The 22,636-nt window shown below is 41.7% G+C and overlaps 1 protein-coding gene across 4 annotated transcripts in view; it reads right to left on the reverse strand.

The window, feature by feature from the left end:
• CACNB2 (calcium voltage-gated channel auxiliary subunit beta 2) overlaps positions 1-22,636 on the reverse strand; it is a 381,041-nt gene that overhangs the window by 317,669 nt on the left and 40,736 nt on the right. The window lies entirely within an intron of this gene.

A 22,636-nucleotide genomic window follows, 5' to 3' on the forward strand; every position in this document is an offset into this window, starting at 1 on the left:
GAGATACAGAGTGTGAGTGGGGGAGGGGCAGAGAGAGAGGGAGACAGAGTCCAAAGGAGGCTCCAGGCTCTGAGCTGTCAGCACAGAGCCCGACGCGGGGCTTGAACTCATGAGCTGTGAGATCATGACCTGAGCAGAAGTCGGACGCTTCACTGACGGAGCCACCCAGGCGCCCCAGGATCAGAAAATTTATGTTCAAGGACACATACCCTAAGATGTGAACGACAACAACAACAACAACATACTTGAGACCCACAGATTGGTAAAAATTAGGGAATTTGGGATACAGAATCTCAGGAAAAAAAGACAAAATTTTTGGAAAGGGCAACGAATCAAACAAGAAGGGAAACATTCTCCCACAACTAGGAATTCAATGACTATCTGTCGAATTAAAATGCAATGACGCCTACTCTTCAAACTGACTTAACATAGAAACTAAAATATGATCGGAAACAACGCGTGTACTCATTCCACCAACAAGTACCGCTGAGTGTATCCTATGCTCCAGGCTCTTTTCCTAGACACTGTACCGGGCTCTAAAAGCACAAGAGTGAACAAAACAGGGGTGTACCAACCCTCGTGGGGCGCACCATATATACATCCGTCATGCCAACGTTTCATAATTTCATTACATCCAAGGTTAACGATTTGCCGAAAGCCACACGTCCAACGTCAAAGCAAAAATCACAATACAGGATTTCTGAGTCCCGCTGCAGCTTTAACTTTGAGGAGATCTCAACTCTTAACCAAAAAAGGATCACTTTCAAGAAAAAAAAGATTCTACTTCTGTCAATTCAGGGTTGTTGTTTTTTTTTTATTATTTTTTTTTTATCACAATGTTTCAAATAGCCTGGTTAACAAATGCGCAGTACATGTCTACAAATAATTTGAGGTCCATCTACTCTACTTAGTAACTGATGGTTAGTGGTAATGCATCATTTCATGCTATACTTTGTTGGTTAATGCGTAATCGATATGCTTCATTACAGGTCAGTCATGAAAAACATAAATGACACTTAAAACAAAAGTTTACGTGCAGCAACCCCAAACACACCATAGCAACAGAGAGAGATTGATGAAAAAGGTTTGGTTTCTATAGCAACTATCGCATGGACCATCTGTAAGCCGAACCGCAGCAGCGCAAGCAAAATGAACACTTGAAAAGTCTGCAGGAGGTCCCTTTGTCTCTTGCAACATAATGTTAAAATTTAGTATTTTTTTTCCTATAAAGATATGCTCCCCTTTTATTTGCCATTTTGCAATCTGACTGCTTTCTTGTTTGAATGAGCCTGTTTTTACCGAGGCTTATAAATCTAACATTTACAAAAATGACTGTATTTTCCTCCCGAAACTTCCATGCATAAATGAATACGCACAAACACAATGGGTAATTGGCATAAGCAGAGAAACATAGATTGTGAACATTTTTATTATACTTCAAAAGACAGATTCTATAAAATGCTCTTATAAAATGATGGGTCTTTATTTAGTGTTTCGTATTCCGACAACCTGCTTTTCATAATAGCTGTCAACAGCAAAAAAGCAGGGGAGGGAAATCACGACACAATTACTGTTCCTTCCTCATTACCATAGATGTAACTGGGCTGCCCACTCCCCAGCCTCTGCTAAATAAGTGACAGTCATTCACATGTAACCCTAAAATTTCTCTCTATATATACGCATACATATGTGTATATTATGTGTACACATACGTATGTGGCTGTTGATTTATTTATACTTCCTCCCTCAGTAAGTCATCTCACCTTTTGAAGGAACCAGTTGATGCAATATAGGAAACGAAGTATGTGGGATGTAGGAAAATAACAAAACATTTTAACTGTTAATAAAATCGCTACCTTTATAATAAAAGCTCGTCTGCATTAATTCAAGGTATGTCACCCAAAGGATACACACAGGAAAGAGAAAGCCATGCATGTCAAACAAGGAAAATGACTATTGGAACAACGTGGCTGGACCCTGAGGACATTACACTAAGTGGCATAAGTCAGACAGAGAGACAAATACTGTGTGCTATCTTAGGAAGGGAATCTCAAAAAAGCAAACTTGAAAAACCACAGAGCTGGATGGTGGTTATCAGGGGCGAGGGGGTAGGGGAACAGGGAAGATGCTGTTTGAGGGTACATATTTGCAACTAGTAGACTTAATACAAACCAACGTCACGGCAGACAACAAAACTGTATTCTGCGCATTAATCATGCTAAGGGACTACATCTTAACTGTTCCTAACGCTAAAAGAAATGGTAACTGTGTGATGCAAAAGAGATGTTAGCTAAGGCTTTCAGGGCAATCAGGCTGCAATAAAAACGTATCAAATCAATATGTTGTACACCTTAAACATACAGTGCTGCATATTCATGATATATCTATAAAGGAAAGATGGCTAAGCACCAGCCTAGGTACAAGCCCCTTCTGTGGTCAGGGGTTCACAATTCACACCACACACACCAGTGTGCCTGGCTTGCGAAGATGCCACACCTCTGACACGACTTGCCCGCTGTCTAACTGTGGGATGCCGCTTATTACAATCCCTCCCTCCCTACTCGCAGCCTGACTGTATCTACCTCCATGTGGTCGAGTGGAATACAGAAGGAGGAACCAAACTTTCACCAAGGACTGGATCTGGATGCTACAGCAGGAGAACAGACCTTCTTGTGTCCCCTTCTACCCACAGGATACTACCTGCTCTGGAACTACATGGAGTGGCATTTTCAGAGAGGGAGTGACAGAAGTTTAAAGCATCAGTCAAGGTGACGTTCAAGGATGGCTCAGTTAGGGAGGACCCTGTTAACAGAGTTTTCCAAACAATGAAAATCCAATCTAGTTGGATAAGAGAGATGATAGGAAACCAACCTAATTCCACAACGTCGGCATAGATGTTGAGAAGCAAGTTTCTTTCTTTCTTTTTTTTTATTATTTTTTTTAACGTGTATTTACTTTTGAGAGACAGATCATGAGTGGAAGAGAGGCAGAGAGAGAGGGAGACACAGAATCCGAAGCAGGCTGCCCGCTCCAAGGTGTCAGCACAGAGCCTGAGGCGGGGCTTGAACCCATGAACCGTGAGATCATGACCTGAGCTGAAGTCGAATGCTTAACCGACTGAGCCGCCCAGGCGCCCAGAGAAAGCGAGTTTCAACGTGAAAACATCAGATTACAAAATGAATTCTTCCTGAGACAAAGAGAACAGGGCAAAAAACTTGCTGTTTCTAGAAGCTACGACATTTCAGATGGAGGTTACCACACAGGCATAACACAAAGTGGATAAACATCCCCAAATAGCACCCGAGAGTGATTCTGAAATAAGGACCCTGTTGCAACCTGCTCAATTTATTCTATCTGGCTGCCATTCACGGAGCAGGCACTATGCTCAATCCTTAAGCTACATTATCTCGAGTTTTCCTAAATCCTCAGAGATTATATATCATTACCCTCACTGTACAGATGAGGAGATAAAGCCTTAGAGGAGTTAAGAAATAACACGAAGGAAATGGCACAGCCACCCACATCTCTCAGATTCTAAAGACATTATGGACATTACAAAGCACGGTGCTATCTTAGTCCGTTTGGGCTGTGACAGAATACCAGAGGCTGGGTGCCTTATAAACACCAGAAATTGAGCTCTCCTGGTTCTGGAGATTGGGAAGTCCAAAATCAGGGCGCCGGGAGGGCCGGGTGAGGGCCCTCTTTCTGGTTCATAGACACATCTTTTCACTGCGTGCCCACAGAGTGAAAGGGGCCAGGGAGCTTTGGGGGGTTTCCTTCATAAGAGCCCTAATCCCATTCATGAGGGTGCCGTCCTCATGACCTCATCACCTCCTAAAGGCCCCACCGACTAATGCCGTCACATTCGGGGGTTGGGATTTCAACATAAGAATGTTAAAGGCGACGCATTCAGACTATATCCAATCCCTCATCTGAAAGCTAGAGAAACTGAGGCTCAGAGGAAATAGTTACACGCACTCAATCATAGCCAGGGAAGAAATTAGAAATTAGCTCTCTTATCTTGCGAACGCTTGTCTTCCAAATCATGCAGGATGACCTTCTTCAGCGGTTCTGTCTGACCATACCCAAAGGCGTCAGCATACCCAGGCAATATTGTGAGGCTGTCCACACACACCCTGTCTTGTCTTTCCAGGTAACTTTTTCACTGACCTTCACCTTCTGTTTCAGGAATCCAAAGCACGTGCTCTCTCTTCTCTAATCTAACTACCAATAAAACAGGGACAGTCTATGAGCACTGTGCTGGTAAAATTCTGGTTAAAGAGCCCTGCAACCAAGATTTTAATCATTTTCTATTTAGCGACACGATGAAAAACTTTGCCACGTAATTAAAGAAAATCTGACGATCAAAGCAGATGAGAAGAGACAGAGGAGGGACACTTGAAATTGTACCTATTCTGTTCTGTTTGTTATCTCTGTTTATTCCTCAGCCTGTCCAAGAGGTGTAAAAATTACCCTGGAGCCTGTTACAAGGCAGTGGGTGAGAAACTTAACAGGATTCCTGTTTTGCAGTTTCTAGTAAGTAAGCAACCACAGTGGCTAGAAAAAGATAGTGCTCAGTATATTTCTATTGAAAGAATGAATGAAAGAGGAAGGCATCCATAAAGTACTGCAAGTCATTAGTTATTAAGTAATAAGTGAACAAATAATAACTCTCCTAGAGGGACCTCAAACCACTATCATCCAACAAATTTAGTGTGGCCATAACATCGAAGCCAATGAGCATCAGCCCTATAATCCTACTGAGACCAAATTCTTACTTCGTTGTACAGAGTATATGTCACGGAGGTGAATTTCAGTGCAAAAAATATATGTAGTACCAAACCCTGTTGTTTCTGGAAGCAAGGTGTTCTACACAGAGGTTACCTCAGGCATGGGGGGCATTAGGAAACAAATTCCAATGGCAATTACTCATTTTCCTATCTCTGAAATTGTCTCAACCTAAGAAATTAGGACAAATAATTGCCACCTGACAATCATAAAATTATTACAAAAATTAATGGATTTGATAAAGTTCTGAGTTTCTCAGAAAAACCGGGTATACGAATGATAAATGTTTCCATTTGTAAGCAGCACCTTATCAAGGAAAAAAAAAAATACGAACCAATTCATTAAAAAAGATAAAACAATGAATAATCAGATATTATGGAAAACATGCCTAATAGTTTTTTCTTTTTCAACGTTTTTTATTTATTTTTGGGACAGAGAGAGACAGAGCATGAACGGGGGAGGGGCAGAGAGAGAGGGAGACACAGAATCAGAAACAGGCTCCAGGCTCTGAGCCATCAGCCCAGAGCCCGACGCGGGGCTCGAACTCACGGACCGCGAGATCGTGACCTGGCTGAAGTCGGACGCTTAACCGACTGTGCCACCCAGGCGCCCCTCTTTTTACCATTTTTAAAGTCTATTTTGTATGCTATAAGTATAGTTACCTCTTCTTCGTACTTACCATTTGCTTGAAATGTGTATTTCCATCCCTTCACACTCAGTCTATGTGTGTCTTTAAGGCTACAGTGAATCTCTTATGGGCAGGGATCTTGGTGGATCTTGTTCTCCTTTTTACTTTTTTAATCCATTCATTCTACCTCATTGTGGTTTAATTGAAGAATTTAACCTATTTACGTTTAAAGTAATCACTGATAGGTAAAGACTTACTGGTGCCATTTTGTTAACTGTTTTCTGCTTATTTTATAGATTTATTGTTCCTTGTTTCTTATATACTGCTGTTTTTTCTTGTTTTGACATGTTTTGGTATCAATATGCTTTGCCTTCTTTATCATGTTCTTTGGTATAATTACTACAAGATTTTCTCCTGTGGTTACCATAAGGCTTATATAAAATATCTTAAACTTACAGCACCCAATTTTAAACTGGTAATGATTTACCTTCAATAAAATTCATAAACTCTACACTTTTGCTTCTCCTCCCCCAAATATCTTAGATTATTATGACTATAATTTACATGTTTTTTATATTGTGTACATAACAGATATTTTAGCTATGATTATTTTTACTACATTCATTTTTTTCCAATGTTTAAAGTTGTAAATGAATTATGCATCACTATTATCATAGTGCAGAATCTAACAGTGACTATGTATTTACTATTACCAGTGAGATTTACCTACCTTTTTGTGTTTGTATGGTGTTAATTACTGTTCTTTGATTTCCATTAATAAAGCTCCCTTTAGCATTTCTTATAAGGCAGATCTGTTAGTAATGAACTCTCACAGCTTCTCTTTGTTCAGAAAAGTCTTTATCCCTCCTTTGTTTCTGAAGGACAGCCTTGCTGGGTATAGAATTATTGTTGAAAGTTATTTTCTTTCAATGTTTTGAATATGTCATTCCATTCTCTCTTAGTTGCAAAAGTTTCTGTTGAGAAATCCACAGATGGTGTTATGAGAGGTCCCTTGTATGTAACTTCTCTCTTTTCTCTTACTGTTCTTAAAATTCTTTGTCCTTAACTTTTGACAATTTAATTATAATTTGTTTCAGTGTATCCCTACTCAAGTTCAAAGCCTATTTGGGATCCTCTGGGCCTCACGGATCGGAATGTCCATTTCTCTCCTCAGATTTGCTGAGTTTTCAGCCATTATTGCTTTAAATATACATGGTCTCTTTCTCTTTCTCTTCTTCAGTGGATCTTGAAATCAAGGTTAGAACTTTCATGTTCACAGAGAAGGAAAGCAGTCACTCTATGTAAAGGAAATGAAAATACAGAAGCAAAGGTATAAACCTACATTATCAGAGAATGATTAGTAAACCATGTTGGCCAACACTCAGCTGTCTTAATCCATTCAGGCTGCTGTAACAAAATGTCATAGACTAAGTAGCCTATAAATAAAAGTGATTTATTTCTCACAGTTCTGGAGACTGAAAGTCTGAGACCAGCATGATTGGGATCCGGTGAGGGCCTTCTTCCAGAAAGCATATGGGCACCCTCTCTTTGTATCCTCACATGGCAGAAAGAAGACTAGAGAGCTCTCTGGGGTCCTTATTATAAGGATACTAATCCCATTCACAAGGATTCCACCTCCATGACTTAATCATCTCCCAAAGGCCCCACCTCATTGGGGGTTAAGATTTCAACATATGAATTTGTGGGGCAGACAAACATTCAGTCAATAACACCAGTTTAATGGGATGCCTGGGTGGCTCAGTCATTTGAGCATCTGACTCTTGATTTCAGCTCAGATCATAATCCCAGGGTTATGGAACTGAGCCTGGCATCCAGCTCCACACTGTGGCTGGAGCCTGCTTGGGATTCTCTCTCTTTCTCTCTCCCCCTTGCCCCTCCCCCCCTGCTCGCTCGCTCACTCTCTCTCTCTCAAAAAAAAAAAATAAAAATAAAAAATGATACCAGTTTTAGTACAGAAGAGAACTAGAAGATGAATCTTTAAGGATAAAATGGGACTGTCTTAAACAACAGGTTGAATGTCAGAATATTTTCCAATAGGCAACGGGGAGTCAGTTAACATTTTTTCAATAGTGTTGTATCGTAAACATCACGTTTCAGAGAGATGAATCTGGTGGCAGGTGCACGGAAGGAGGGAGTGCCCAGGGGGCGAAACACCAATTAGGAAGTTTCACACTGATGGCTACTACCTGCAAGTCTGGCGCCCCTTCCTAACAGTACCGCGAATTTCAGTCAGCGTTCCACCCGCCCTCCATAAGAGGCCTACTGCTTGGAGAAGTGAACCCATCTCTGTTTTTATCTCAGAGTAATTCCTTCGTCCATGTCATTGCCTGTTTCACAAATCCAGCTGTAAACTAACTGGAATATGGCAATCCTCAGGCTACAAGAACCGGCTGAGGAACAGATACGTGACTCGTTTCAAACCAATGAACTACACAAAGGGACATCTCCTAGAAACTTCCAGGACGAGCGCACTCTTCGGATACAGGTTCGATGTCACTGTGGCCAAAATCGAGGATCCGAATTCCTGTAGCCGCCACACTGTTAGCCAAAGGAGGACAGGGCCAAGAAAATCACAAAGAAATGCTGGAGTGCTTGGATTAAGTCCATGTTGAGGCCTGCTTTATCTCTGGACTTCCAGTTCTGTCAGCCAGTAAAATTTCTTATTGCTTAAGCCAGGTTGAGTTGTCTTTGCTGTTATGTGCAGGCAAAAACATTCTGATATACCTTAGGCATGAAAAATAATGAGTGTCTGGAGTAGGTTATTGGCAGAGGAAAAGAAGGAATGGGAAGGAAGAGATTTGCTCATTCAGTAAACATTTACCAAGTGTTCCCGATGTGCCAGGCCTCAGTGCTAGGTGTTAGAACAAGCGCATGAGTAAGACACAGTTCCCTGTCATCAAAAAGCTCTGAAAATTGTTGGCTAATGTCACGATCATTATAACAGAGCAATGCCCACGTAGCTAAGAGGCATAATGGAGTGTCCCACAGAGAAGAAAATACAGAGGGAAAGAGGAGAGGAGAGAGAGAGGCGTAAGAGAGCATCTGAAATTTGGGAATAGCAAGAAAAACTCAGGACTGGATGCAATCTAAAGACACTGTACGGAAAAAATCAGGAAAATAGAGAAATAGACTATTTAAGCTTTGTTGCCTGGAAGACAATTGTCTCAAAGGCCTCCTAAATTATTTTTAAAATAAAGTGGGACACACATACAAAGGCATTTCAGCCATGGTGTTGGGATTTAAAAAAAAAAAAAAAAGGTAGGGCACCTCTCTGTTAGGGAGGAGTTTGGTTTAGACACCAATGAGACTGAATGACATAGTAAAAGTAAAGACTTGCTTTAATAAGTGGTTGGCACATAGGGCACACTCAAAGTGGGTTGTTCTTGCTGCTGTCGTGTGGACAGTTTCACGCAATGGGTTGAAGTACGTTGGTCAGACTGAGAATAGCTTCCTTGTGACAGGGTTACTCTGAGGATCCAATGAATATATAATATATAATAATATATAATATATTGGTGAATATAATATATTGAACATATAATATAGTGAATATAATATATAATATATGGATGAAAAGAATTAAATACATATTTAATAAAATATAATCATTATATTTTATAAATTATATAAATTTTATAAATTATAAATTATAGTTAATAAAATATTATAAATAATAAAATACATATTGAATATATAATATATAATATAATATAATGAACATAATATATATTGATGAAAATTAAATATATATTTAATAAAATATTACCATTATATATTTTATAAATTATATAAATTTTATAAATTATAAAATATATTTAATAAAATATAATTATAAATAATAAAATATATATTTAATATATAATATAATATATATTGATGAAAATTAATATATATTTAATAAAATATAATCATTATATATTTTATAAGTTATATAAATTTCATAAATTATAAAATATATTTAATAAAATATAATTATAAATGATAAAATATATATTGATATACAATACAATATAATATAATGAATATAATATATAATATATCGATGAAAATAATGAATATCTAATAATACATAACATGGACAAAACAAAGCCTGGACCACAGTAAATGCTTGGGAAGCGTTAGCTATTACTAGCATCACTAATCGCTACTCTTACACTGTAGATGAGAAGGGCTCGGAATCAGGGACTTTTACAAGGCACTGCAGTGATGCAGATTAAAGCTTTTTAAGAGCACATGTGCATTTTAATTCGTGAACCAATGCATAAGATGCTCTGTACCAAAGGACTGACTCTCCTGATAAATTAAAGTTCAAAGACGTCACACAGAAATCAACAGCAGTTTTTACTCCTTCTTTTCCTTCTCCAACAGCAACTCAGGGAGAAATTGGCCAATATCAGAGCCAGTCACCATATTTAGGCGTGAGTTCCAGAGCTTTCTACCAAAGGCAGGTGTCACTTAGAGCAAGAGCTGTCTTCGCCACGTTAGGCACTGACAGTCCTAACAGAGAACATTCTTGGCACGCCTGTCAGAGGGTTGCTGAGCGTCCCCCTCTGGCTAGGAGCCAGCAGCTCATAATCCACACTCTCTTGAAGAGTGGAATGCATTTATGAGACATTTTCCAGGGTCTGTGACACAATCTGCAAAACGCAGAACAAAGCAAATCTAGCTGACCCCCACAGAACTAGCACCAGGACCCGGCCTCTTGGCCCCGATTTGCTAACCTGAAGAGATTAATACCCCAGAGCCTCTTTAACTGCTGGGGTGAGTCAACCTGCGTCTGGCCTTGAACTTGTAAGCATTTCCTCAGTTGGAATGAGGCACAGTGCTGGGTGCTTCCGTGTAAAGCACTGATTCTGTCCTCTGTTTACACTGGAACTTCTGTGGCATTTAAAGCTTCGAAATATGCAGTTTTATATAAACTTACTAAACTGGCTAACAACTGTTTAATGACTGCCTAAAATAACCGAAACCCCATTTCATTTTGGAAAAGTATTCCAGAGCTCCCGAGCTCCCCTTTGCAACACCTGGATATTTAAAGCAACGTCTTATCTTCATTAGACCGAGCCATGTATTTTTAAATATGGAGACTATAAATTTACTAATAACCAGACTACGTGCAGTTCTCTACATGCTAAAACCAGAGCTAGAAGTTTAATATCGGAGCTAGAAATTTTGTTTCGGAAATGAATCCTCTTTGGCCAAACTTGAAATCAGAGACCACTGTGAAGTGAACAAAAGCACAGCATGCTGTCTACACTGTATTCTCCGCTTTACACAGTGGGTCTGCTGAAAGCACGATTGTAGAGATGTTCATTTCATAAAACATAAACATCAGCACAGGACAGTGGAAAGTCAGCAAAAATAAGATCGAATACGGATATGGTCTCGTGGTCAAAATGATTCTGATCTCCTCTTCCAAGTACATGCCTCCTGAGACACTGAACCAGTCTAGCTCCCCCACACCCGCCCATGCCTTGCTATGGTCTCTCATCTCAAAAGAAACAGCTCCACCTAAGGAGGGAACTGCAAGAGAAACCAGACCAGCTTAACGCCTTTGTTGGGTGCCCTACTGGCAAAACACCAGAAGTGCGGGGGGGGGGGGGGTCTGAGAATTACACGTTTTCTGAACTCTCAGCTAGAACGATGTCCAAAGTCTTCCAGAAGTCCCTCCTAGAGGAGACTGAAAACAAAGTAACAAAATCCTAGCACGCCTAGCTATGGCCTACAAGCCTCTACAACATGGAGTCTCTACCTCACTTACCATTGGGAAGATTTTGTTCACTCACATCTGGCTTCCTACGTCTCAAGGGCCCCAAGTTGCTCAAGGGCCCGAGGCTCCAAATTTTCACTGTTGCTAACCAGACGGTCATGACTAGGAAGGCCCGTTTGCGCATTGGGCAAAGGGAAGCAGACAGACGAACGTCAGAAGATGGCTCAGAAAACGAACAGCTGAACAAGTGAGGAATAAGAGATCAGTAAGCGAAGCAGAACTAGGACGTCAGCGCTGCACTGAGAACCTCAGGCTGTCTGGCTGAAGCTTTTTGATTCAGAAAATCTCTCTATGCCCAGGTCTTCCCAGGCTGTGGTCAATTCCCAGCTTCCCCAAAAGGTCTACCCATTATCCTATTAAATACTTCACACTGTCCCATCCCAGCACCCCAGAACCTTCCCATCATGCTCTACTTTTTCTTTTGCCAAGGCACCTGCCACCTTCCAACATACTATATAATTTGTTCGTTGTGTTTATTGTTCAATTTCTATCTGCCCCCATGTCATCTGAAGGAAAGCTTGGGAAAGCAAGGACTTGTATCTGTTTGAGTTACTGATGTATCATGAGCATCCAGAAGACTGTCCAGCACGTAAAATATACCTCATAAATATTTACTGAATAAATGAATGAATCTAAGAATTTATGTGTCCAGTAAGCTTTGGCTTCCTTCCTACACACCCTCCTTCATAGTTTGCTGGCTCATTCCACCTTCAAAAAGAGATGACAGAAGGGAGTCCCTCCAAGGTAAAGTAGCTACCAGCCCTCCATGCTAGAGCAGGGGAAAGATCATGGGGTCAGGCCAAGGGATTAAAGCCTTGAGTTCCAGAAGGGTACTCCCTCTTTAGGGATCCTTCTAGGAACAATCTCCTTGGAGATTTCCTCTCCTCCCACAACAGTTGGCAAAAAAAAAAAAAAAAAAAAAGGCTAGCCTGTTTCCCTTCTACTTTAAAGGGGCTTTTCTCCTCTGGTGGAAACCAGGAATGGCCTAATAAAAAGCAGCCACTTATGCTTCACATCCACTAGGATGGCTCTAATAAAATGAAACAAAACAAACAGAAAATAACAAGTGTTGGCAAGGGTGGGGAGAGAAATGAAACATTTGTATACGGTTCCTCAGAAGTTATACACAGAATCCCCATCTGACCTCAAAATTCTATTCCTAGGCATATGCCCAAAAGAATTGCAAACAGGTACTTAAAAAAGTACACGTGCACGCATGTTCAGAGCAATGCTCTTCAACGATGGTCCAAAGGTGGAAACAACAGGCCAAACATCCATCAGCAGATTAATGGATAAACAACTCATGGTACATTCACACGACGGAGTATCATTCAACCATGAAAAGGAATAAGTGCCAATAAACCCTACGGTGTAGATGACCCTCTAAACCATGATGCTAAATGAAAGAAGCCAGACACAAAAGATTACACATTGTATAATTCCATGAAATTACACATCGAATACCCGGAATAGATACAGCTATAGAGACAGAATGCCAGATGGAGCCATCAAATTGATGGTTGCCAGGGACTGGGGGAGGAGAGGATGGGGAGAAAGTACTTAACAGGGGGTCTACTCTGGAGTGATGGAAATGTGTTAGAACTAGACACAGGCAGTGGTTGCACAACAAGGTGAATGTATTAAATGCCACTGAATTGTTCACTCTAAAAGGGTTAATTCTATGTTATGTGAATTTCACCTCAATAACATTTTTTTTAATTTTTATTTTATTTTATTTTTGAGACAGAGAGAGACAGAGCATGAGCAGGGGAGGGGCTGAGAGAGACGGAGACACAGAATCTGAAGCAGGCCCCAGGCTCTGAGCTGTCAGCACAGGGCCCGACGCGGGGCTCGAACTCACAGACTGTGAGACCATGACCTGAGCCAAAGCCAGATGCTCAACCTACTGAGCCACCCAGGTGCTCCTCAATAACATTATTTTAAGGGAACATGTTTTTAATGTTTATTTATTTTGAGAGCGAGAGAAAGAGAAAGCATGCAAGCAGGAGTGGGGCAGAGACAGAGGGAGAGAGAGAGAGAGAGAGAGAGAATCCCAAACAGGCTCCACACCCAATGTGGAGTCCCACACGGGTCTCGATCTCATGACCATGAGATCAAGACATGAGCCAAAATCAGGAGTCAGACGCTTAACTGACTGAGCCACTCAGGCACCCCTTAAGTGAAAATTTTAACAAGAAACCACTTAGGTCCATTTGGTATATGGACAAAGAATCCTTGAAGGTCCAAGCTGTCAAATCCACTGGGGTTTGGGTACAAAGCTAACTAAGTAATGTAGTATGCCTTTGGCCTTGTTCTCTTCGCCTCTGTGTGCACGCACTGGAGGTCAGAGGAAGTGGTCTGTGGGTGGGGGAAGGTGGCTACCCAGCATTCAGTTGTTTACCATCCTAGACCCTTGCCTCAAGACTATTCATTTTATTTGTGGGGCGCCTGGGTGGCTCAGTCGGTTGAGTGTCTGACTTCAGCACAGGTCGTGATTGTGCGGTTCGTGCGGTTCGTGGGTTCAAGCCCTGCGTCGGGCTCTGTGCTGACAGCTCAGAGCCTGGAGCCTGCTTCGGATTCTGTGTCTCCCTCTCTCTCTGCCCCTCCCTGCTCATGCTCCGTCTCTCCCTCTCTCTCAAAAATGAATAAGCCTTAAGAAAATTAAAAAAAAAAAGACTATTCATTCCACTTGTACCTTGTACTTCTATTAGAGAAAACTAATCCTTTTCACTGCAATGGAGACGAAGTAAACTAAATTTGGACGTACTTAATTTTCCCTGACCTTACTCAATCACTGGAACAAACACAGGATTATAAAAGAAGCAATACGACAGGGCAACTGGCCTCAAGTTCTAGTTCCTCTTTCAGCTCTGTGTCACCAGACAATTCAGTAAACTTCTCAGAACCCCAGTTTCTTCATTTATAAAAAAAAAGAGAGAGAGATAATAATTCTCATCCTACTTGTCTACAGGGTTATTTCAACTATTGGATAAGAAAAGGAGCTCAAGTACTTTGCAAACAACCCAGGTACCCGGTTCTGTCATCCTTCCTCCTTCTTTTTTGCAAATTCATATATAGATTTTTAAATTTTTTTTAAGTTTATTTATTTGGAGAGAGACACAGACAGTGCAAGTGGGGGAGGGGCAGAGAGAGACAGAGGGAGACAGAAAATCCCAAGCAGGCTCCACACGGCCAGCACAGAGCCCGACACGGGGCTCTATCCCATGAACCACGAGGTCATGACCTGAGCCAAAGCCAAGGGTCGGAAGCTTAACCGACGGAGCCACCCAGGTGCCCCTTCCAATTCATGTATTTCTTATATTTCTTTTCACGTTCCCTTTCACTAACTCACTTTGTGACATTATCATCATCATCCTGCAGCAGATTCATCCTCACCAGTTAAGGAAGGCCAAGGCTACTCCCAGCGTTCACTCTTCCCATGCACTCTCCACTCTGTGGCCAGATGGGTCTTCCAAAACCAAACCTAATGATGCCGCACCCCTGCCTGAAACCCTGCTATAGTTCCCCACCACCCTCAGAGCAAACTATTTAACATGGCTTCAAGACCTGTTCTGAAACAACCCCATCTTATCTTTACTGCCTGACTCCAACACCTCAGTTTTAGTTTCTGGAATGCACCGTGCTGCCTACAAAGGTGTCCCCAGTTTTCTCCCTCCCTCACACTCCCTCCGTCCCCACCACTACCATTTCCTTAAACCCTTTATCTGGATAAATTCTATCATAAGATTTCAGTAAGACATTGCATCTTCTAAGAAGTCTTCCCTGACACCCCCCCCCCCCCCCAATATAGGATTAAGTGTCCTTACCACGTGGGAAAATCACTCAGATGCGTTAGATCTCAGGGGAAAATAGAGAAAACATGGCAGGTGGGCAACTGTGTCCTCTCTTATTGCAAGAATAGCTGCAGGGAACATATTTGAGGTACTAGAAGCTGCTCCCACACCATCATATTCCTGGACCCTCTGTATTGGGGAAAACCAATGTCAATATCTCCATATTATCACATGGATCTTCCTGCCCCGGGGCCACGGGTACAAAGCCAGTGGGAGTGCCCCTTTCTGAGTTATATTTGTGGAGAGGCTACAACTCTAAAGAGTGAAGAGGGTACAGGGGCACCTCGGTGGCTCAGTCGGTTGAGCATCCAACTCTTGATTTCAGCTCAGGTCATGATCCCAGGGTCTTGGGATCAAGCCCCACAGCAGGCTCTGCACTGAGCATGGAGTCTGCTTAAGATTCTGCTCTCTCTCTCCCGCTGCCTTTTTCCCTGACTCACTCTCACTCTCTCTCCCCCAAAGAAAAAAAAAGAAGGATGAGAAAAAAGAAGGACAAAAAAAAGAGTGCAGAGGATACAAACATGAATGAAACAGGCTGGGTCCTTAAGGAGCTCAAACAATAAAGGGACTTAGGAGGTGAGGAAGTAAGCCCAGGACTTCTCTGTGTGTGAGTTACCACATCCCCCCCCTCCCCTCCACTGGCCTGAGCTTTATGAGAGCCTTACATGTGCACACACATGTATACACACAGGTGTGCATACACATACTCAAAGGCACATATAAGCAGTCTCAATACACATACACACACACCCCCACACACACTTAAAACAGTCTTCAATAAGCATTTCTGAGCAGGGCTATGACCAGCTTATACAACAGCTGTGTGTAAATAAACAAAGTTGACTCCTTCTAGGTGGACTGAATAGTAAACGCAACCCTTCTTCTAAACTCCAGCCAGAGAGGGCACGGGCCAAATTTCAAGTCCCTACTTCAGGACCTCAGGAAGCCCCTTGTAGGATCCAACTGGTACAAATAGCACAACCCTGTGCAGCAGACAAGCCTCGCCGGGTCCCTTCTTCATCTATGGCCACTGACCCATGATCCTGCATGCAGAGGTTTACGTGTGGTGCTCAATGTTTTCAACCCACGGTAGAAGGAAGGGTCACTTTCCCCCACCCCCACCCCAGGGGATGAAGTGTCTTAAATTCCTGTTTTGTATTCTGTATTTTGTATTTTGTTTTGTATTTACACACATTAGGGATTCCTTTTGCCTCTGCTCAACAAATGTCAGTTCTTGGAGTTGAACCAAATGAGACAAAACTCCTTATCTCCATATCTAGGGTCAGTGGTCTTTTCTTCATGTGTATAGGCACTTATCCAATGATGACTGATGCTGACCGCAGTGCTCCCTGGAATATGTGCCCCAATCACTTGCTGCCCCATCAATGACAAGTGCCTCTATGAAGGTCACACAGCCCTTCTTGGGTCCCCACCCAATGACTCTCATCTATGAGGGTAAGGAAACATGAAAAGATGCTCAACATCACGGGTCATCGGGGAAATGCAAATCAAAACGACAACAAGATATCACTCACACCTGTCAGAATGGCTACACCCAAACAACACGAGAAACAACAGGTGTTGGCGAGGATGCAGAGAAAGGGGAACCTGCGTGCACCGGTGGGAATGCAAACTGGTGTAGCCACTCTGGAAAACAGTACAGAGGTTCCTCAGAAAGTTAACAGTAGAACTACCCCACAATCCCAACAATTGCACTATTAGGTATTGACCCTAAGAATACAAGAAAACTAATACGAAGGGATCCCTGCGCCCCGATGTTTAGAGCAGCGTTATCTATAATGGCAGAATGGTGGGAACAGCCCAAGTGTCCATCAACTGATGAATGGATAAAGAAGACGTGGTGTGTATATACATACACACACACACACAGACACACACACACAATGGAATACTACTCAGCCATAAAAACGAATGACATCTTGCCATTTGCAACAATGTGGATGGAGCTAGAGGGTGTTATGCTAAGTGAAATAAGTCAGAGAAAGACAGATACTATATGATTTCACTCATATGGCATTTAAGAAACAAAATGAATGAGCAAAGGAAAAGAGAGAGAGAGAGAGAGAGAGAGGCAAACCAAGAAACAGACTCTTAACTAGAGAGAACACACTGATGGTTACCAGAGGGGAGGTTGGTGGGGGATGGGTGAAACAGGTGATGGGGACTGGTGACGACCACCAGGTGTTGTATGGGAAGTGTTGAATCACTACAGTCTACCTGAAACTAATATTACACTGTATGTTACCCAGCTGGAATGTAAATAAAAACTTAAAAAATAAATAAAAACAAAAGCCAAGGTACTGAAACAAAAAAAGAATAAAAATAAGAAGTAAAATAAAATCCAGTCAATTTCAGCCCAACCCCAGACAAGTCTGACTGGTCATTTAAGCTCCAGAGCTCCCCGTGTGGTGACGGAGGCTGCCGCCAGTCCTGCTTCGCATCCCGACTTCCCCCTGCATAGCCCGCTTCCTTTCCTACTCCCACACCTTTCCAATCATGTGGATTCCTGCCTGCCATCCGCCTCAGAGTCCACCTCCCAGAGGCCCCGAAGTGTGACACTGACCATGGCCCCATTTCATCAACTCATCAGCTTGTTAGGGAAGAGAACACAGTCAATAGCATAAAGCCATAGGGTCAAAACCCAGGTGAATCCTTCATTTCACGTGAAGAAAAGCCTTATTCAAGGACCACAAATGGACTCCATTCACAGAAGGATGGCTCTCCTCCAACCACCTCCTCCCGCGGGGGGCCACACATGTTTTCGGCACAGGGTCAGCACGATCACCTCCATATGCACAGAGGCAGGGCGGGCAACAGGTCGTGTCGGGAGATCTGGGAAAACCAAATGTAATCTCCGACTTCTAAGAATTATGCACACATAAAAATGTAATTCCCAGGTAAGCGAAGTGAAGGGAAAACCCTAAGAGCAAAATATTTAAACACGTGATGATATCAGGAAAGAATATTTCCATAAAGGTCTTCTCCATATGCCAGCCCTCAGCCCCAACTCCGTCTTCACCTGCGAGGGTTTTTCAGCTTGTTCAATTATTTTGACCTAAAGATTAGGAGCATCTCGGGCACATCTGTATGGAGGGAGGGGAGGAGTTGACATCTTCTTTTGCAGGTTTCCATGTTCAGCTACAGAGGTAAGGACAGGGCACTAGACCAAGAGACACCGTTTCCTGGGGCTCTGAGGTTACACCTGACTTCAAGCAAGCTATTTTATCTTCCTATGTCTTAGGTTCCAATTATGTGACTATCGGGTGAGATATTCTAAAGCGTCTCCAGTTAGAGGATTCTATGTTCCTTACGTATTAGCAAAGCTTAAATTCTGGAAATGTAGAAAAAAAATCTACACAATGTTTAACTTGAATTTTGGGGGCAAATCAAATTAACGTGAATTCTGGGCATTTCCCAAACTCAAATAATTACTACTAAGTTTACGTGGAATCTAAGTTTAGCAACTGGACAGTTTGATTGCTTGTTGTGTATGCTGGGAACACATCCTCACAAAGAATAAATTTCCAGTTGGGTGGCACGTAAGCCAGTCATGACGTAGCAGTAAATATGAATTAAGTTCTGAATTTCCAAAGCTTCCTTTCCCATTCTCTACCATCAAAATCTGAAATCAATGTCCACATCCGAGTGCTGACGTTTAACGGAACGTGCCTACAAGTTTTCCATGAACACCGTGAACTGAACCGTCCAAAAATATGATAGGGAGGAGATCAGGGTATAGGGAAGTTGAAAACAATAGACATGTTTCTTTGCTTAGGAGCTATGTAAGAACTTAAAAGAATGGTAGGGGCGCCTGGATGGCTCTGTCAGTTAAGTGTCTGACTTTCAGCTCAGGTCTTGATTTCACAGTTCATGAGTTTAAGCCCCACATCAGGCTGTGCACTGACAGTGGGGAGCCTGCTTGGGATTCTCTCTCTCTCTCTTTCTTTCCTTCTCTGCCCCCATCCCACTTGGGCATGCTCTTTCTCTCTGAAAATAAAGAAAGAAACTTAAAACAGCATTTTAAAAAATGATAATATCCACTGTTGATGAAAATGTGAAGAAGAATGCGGTGGCCCAGAAAGAGAAGCTGACAATACGTAACAGAAGCTTCAAAACTAGTCATATTCTCAATGCTGAAAAATTCTACTTCTAGAAATCATCTTCAGGCAATAATCTAGCAACAGTGTTTGTTTACAACCATACTGTTTTCAGTAATAGAAAAAAATGGAGACAACCCAAATGTTTTACAATAAAAAATTGTTTCCACTATGATATTACTATAAAATCACATAATTTACAGCCACTGAAAATGCTAATAGAAAATTCTGTTGTGTGAAATAGAAAAGCGTTCCTATTATTCAACTTAAGGAGGAAAACAAGGTATAAAATAATGCAAACAATATGAAATAATTTTGTGTAAACACACACACACACAACACACACATGCACACACACACACACATGCATCCAAAAAAGTATGGAAGGATACAGAAGTACAATATCTGGAGAGTTATTTGATGCATGTTTACCCCCTTTCTGGGCTATATTTATTTTTGAATTCTTGTTCAGTTAATGTGAATTTCTGGCTAAATAATTTAGTAACTATTTTAATGGCCTATTCATAAACATTAAATTCTCATTCAAAATAAGGCCCTCAAAGCAGCAACTGAGATTATGAAATTAGCCAGTTTGAAAATATCAGAATGTTATCAAAATGTGAAAGCCCAAGATTTTCAAGAAGGAGCTACTTTGAAGAAATTTTAATAGACAATCCTTGGAAGTACATTCCTTAACCCTTTCCAGTACTAATCTGAATTCAAGTTTTATAATATGAAACACACACACACACACACACACACACACACACACACACTGCAGAAATCGGCCAAATCTTACCAGTGGTTATCTCGTTATACATTATCTTTCCTTCTAAAGTATGTATGTATCATTTCCATGATCATAAAAAGACTACTTGCATTTAAAATACTACTCTCACAAGCCATAAGGAGATGATTAGTGATGAGATTACTTGTCTCCTTCGACTTTCTCGTATTTCCTAAATTTCCCAAATAAAGCCTCTACTACTTTCACAATTAAAAAAAAAAATTAGAAATACACAAACAATATGGTCCTAAGTTTCAGTCTGGTCAACATTTTGAAGCTTTGGAAAGAATTTAAATGACAATTGGAAATCTGGGTGGTGTGTTTGTTAACTGTTTTAACAAATGGGACTGTGAAACGCATTGTCATCAAACAGGATCTGCTGTGCACCTGCAGGGAAGGGTCATAATCCAAACACAACCTCGCCAGACCAAGACAACCACAGCACTGCCTTCCCTCCAGCACTATTCACCCCCACCGCTGTTGTAAGACCTTCATCGAACTCTACTCCACGATCACATCTTGATTTTCCTAAAAAGGCAGAAACATTTTAAAAGCCAGAGATTAGGCATTTTTGCATCCTTAGCAAAAGCATTGTTCAGTCTTTATAAAGTCAATGGATTCTGGGCATGTCAGATCCAAACACTCTCACAAGACGATGCACAACATGGAGTAACTGAATGTCCTAGAGGAAAAGCTTTAAACAAAGATAATTCACTTTCTTAGATTAAAAAACATTCCCCGAGGGCTGTTTTGCCTCTAAGAACCATACTCACTGCCTAATACAATTAAGCGTCTCCTCTAAAATATCACTTAATGATATTTAAAAACACATAAGAAAAATAAAAGAACCCTCTATGTCTTGAGCTTAAAAATTGTCTTCCTAAAAAGAATCTATTTTTTTCTTTCTCAACCATTTTTTTAACGTTTATCTATTTTTGAGAGAGAGACAGAGAGAGAGAGAGAGAGAGAGAGAGACAGAGTGCGAGTGGGGGTGGGACAGAGAGCAAGGGAGATACAGAATCTGAAGCAGACTCCAGGCTCCGAGCTGTCAGCACAGAGCCCGACGCGGGGCTCGAACTCACAAGCGGTGAGATCATGACCTGAACCGAAGTGGGATGCTTAACTGACCGAGTCATCCAGGCAATCGTTTTTAAAATACTGTCAATGCAATCGATTTCTTCTCATTGGTGGCTATTTGAATTGGATGCATCATAGCACATTCCAGCTTATCTTTACAAAATTTGGCTTACACTGTAAATTCCAAAAGTGTCAAAGCAAGACAAATGTTCCGATGAATGTATTCTCATTTAGAACCATCTAGCAGGCACTCTTAATGATAGCAAGAATACCCACTTCCAAGAATGCAATGGCACTAAGGGATTCAGACTTCCTCTCTCAGTTCGTGACTGACTCCTGGCTACTGCCCCCACCGCATCGTCTTCCCATAATCCTCTCTGGCTCCCGGTGCCCAGGCTCTCTGGCCTTCCTCCTGTGTCCTAATCACCCCTGTTCATTCCACCTTCTCTGTTGGCCTGCAGGTCAAGCGTCCCTCTTCGAGGAAGCCTTCCCTGACCAAGCCAATGAGACTGGCTTCCTCCCCACCCCCCTCCTGGCTCATGGACCCCTGTCGCCTCCTTCCCAGCACTTGTCACAGTGCCAGTACTGGTCACGAAGGGCTTCTTTTTAATTGATTAATCTTGTTCCCAGTCAAGGCAGGATGTTCCTTGGAAGCAGGGACTGGGCATTTACTGACCATTAAAAGTCCCTAGAACATAGCCTGGTGACAGTGGTAGAAAGCTACTCCATTAATTTTGTTGATGGATTTTAATTGAAAGAACTTCATTCCAGAGAGAATTTCCATGCGGGAGACGCACTTTTAGTCAAATACGCATCTGTCTCTGCCTGAAGTTCAACTCAAAGAGGGATTTCTGGAACACCTCCCATCCCCCGTTCTGTATCGCCTGACCCACTTTCTCCTTTTTCAAAGGATGTGTCCCATCGCCCCTGACGTACATTTATGTGTTGACTGTCTACATTGCCCGTGTGAAAGCTTCAGGAGTGCATGATTTTGTCCGCTTTGTTCTTTGCTACATCTCAAGGACTAACAACAGTTTCTGGCACATGGGAGGCACTGAATAAAGATCTGCTGAATGAGTGAATGAATGAATGAACGAACGAACTAGGTGTGCAGTGAAAGCTGCATAAACCCAGATCCCACTCCCACACCCTGATTTCCACTCACGGATCATCTCCGCCCATTTGTTGGTAGCTTTTCGTCAAGGTAAAAAGATGTATTTCCATTTTCCTTTTTGTTTTCCAAATGCAAGCCACTCTGACATCAGTACTATTTCAGTTAGTATATAAAAACAAGTACCCTGCTAGAAACTGTGTCCAAAACAGTCCAAGATGCCAGAACAAATTCATTCCTTTCAACATTTCCAGGGCAACAGAGAACCCAAGATGACCTTCTGGTTCCCTTTTGCCAAAATGCATTGTAACCCTGCTCAAATAAATGCTCACCAGAAGCAGCTGAGCTCACCATATAAAAGGAATTTAAATAACACACTTCCTATCTGGAAGCGCTTTGTATACAATTTAAGGAAATCTGGTTTTATTAATAAAATTTAGTTCTAACAAAATCAAACTACCAAAGGATTATTTTTAAAAAAA

The sequence above is a fragment of the Herpailurus yagouaroundi genome, unplaced genomic scaffold, assembly GCF_014898765.1.
Source record: "Herpailurus yagouaroundi ecotype Mexico unplaced genomic scaffold, PumYag 203, whole genome shotgun sequence".
Classification (NCBI taxonomy): domain Eukaryota; kingdom Metazoa; phylum Chordata; class Mammalia; order Carnivora; family Felidae; genus Herpailurus; species Herpailurus yagouaroundi.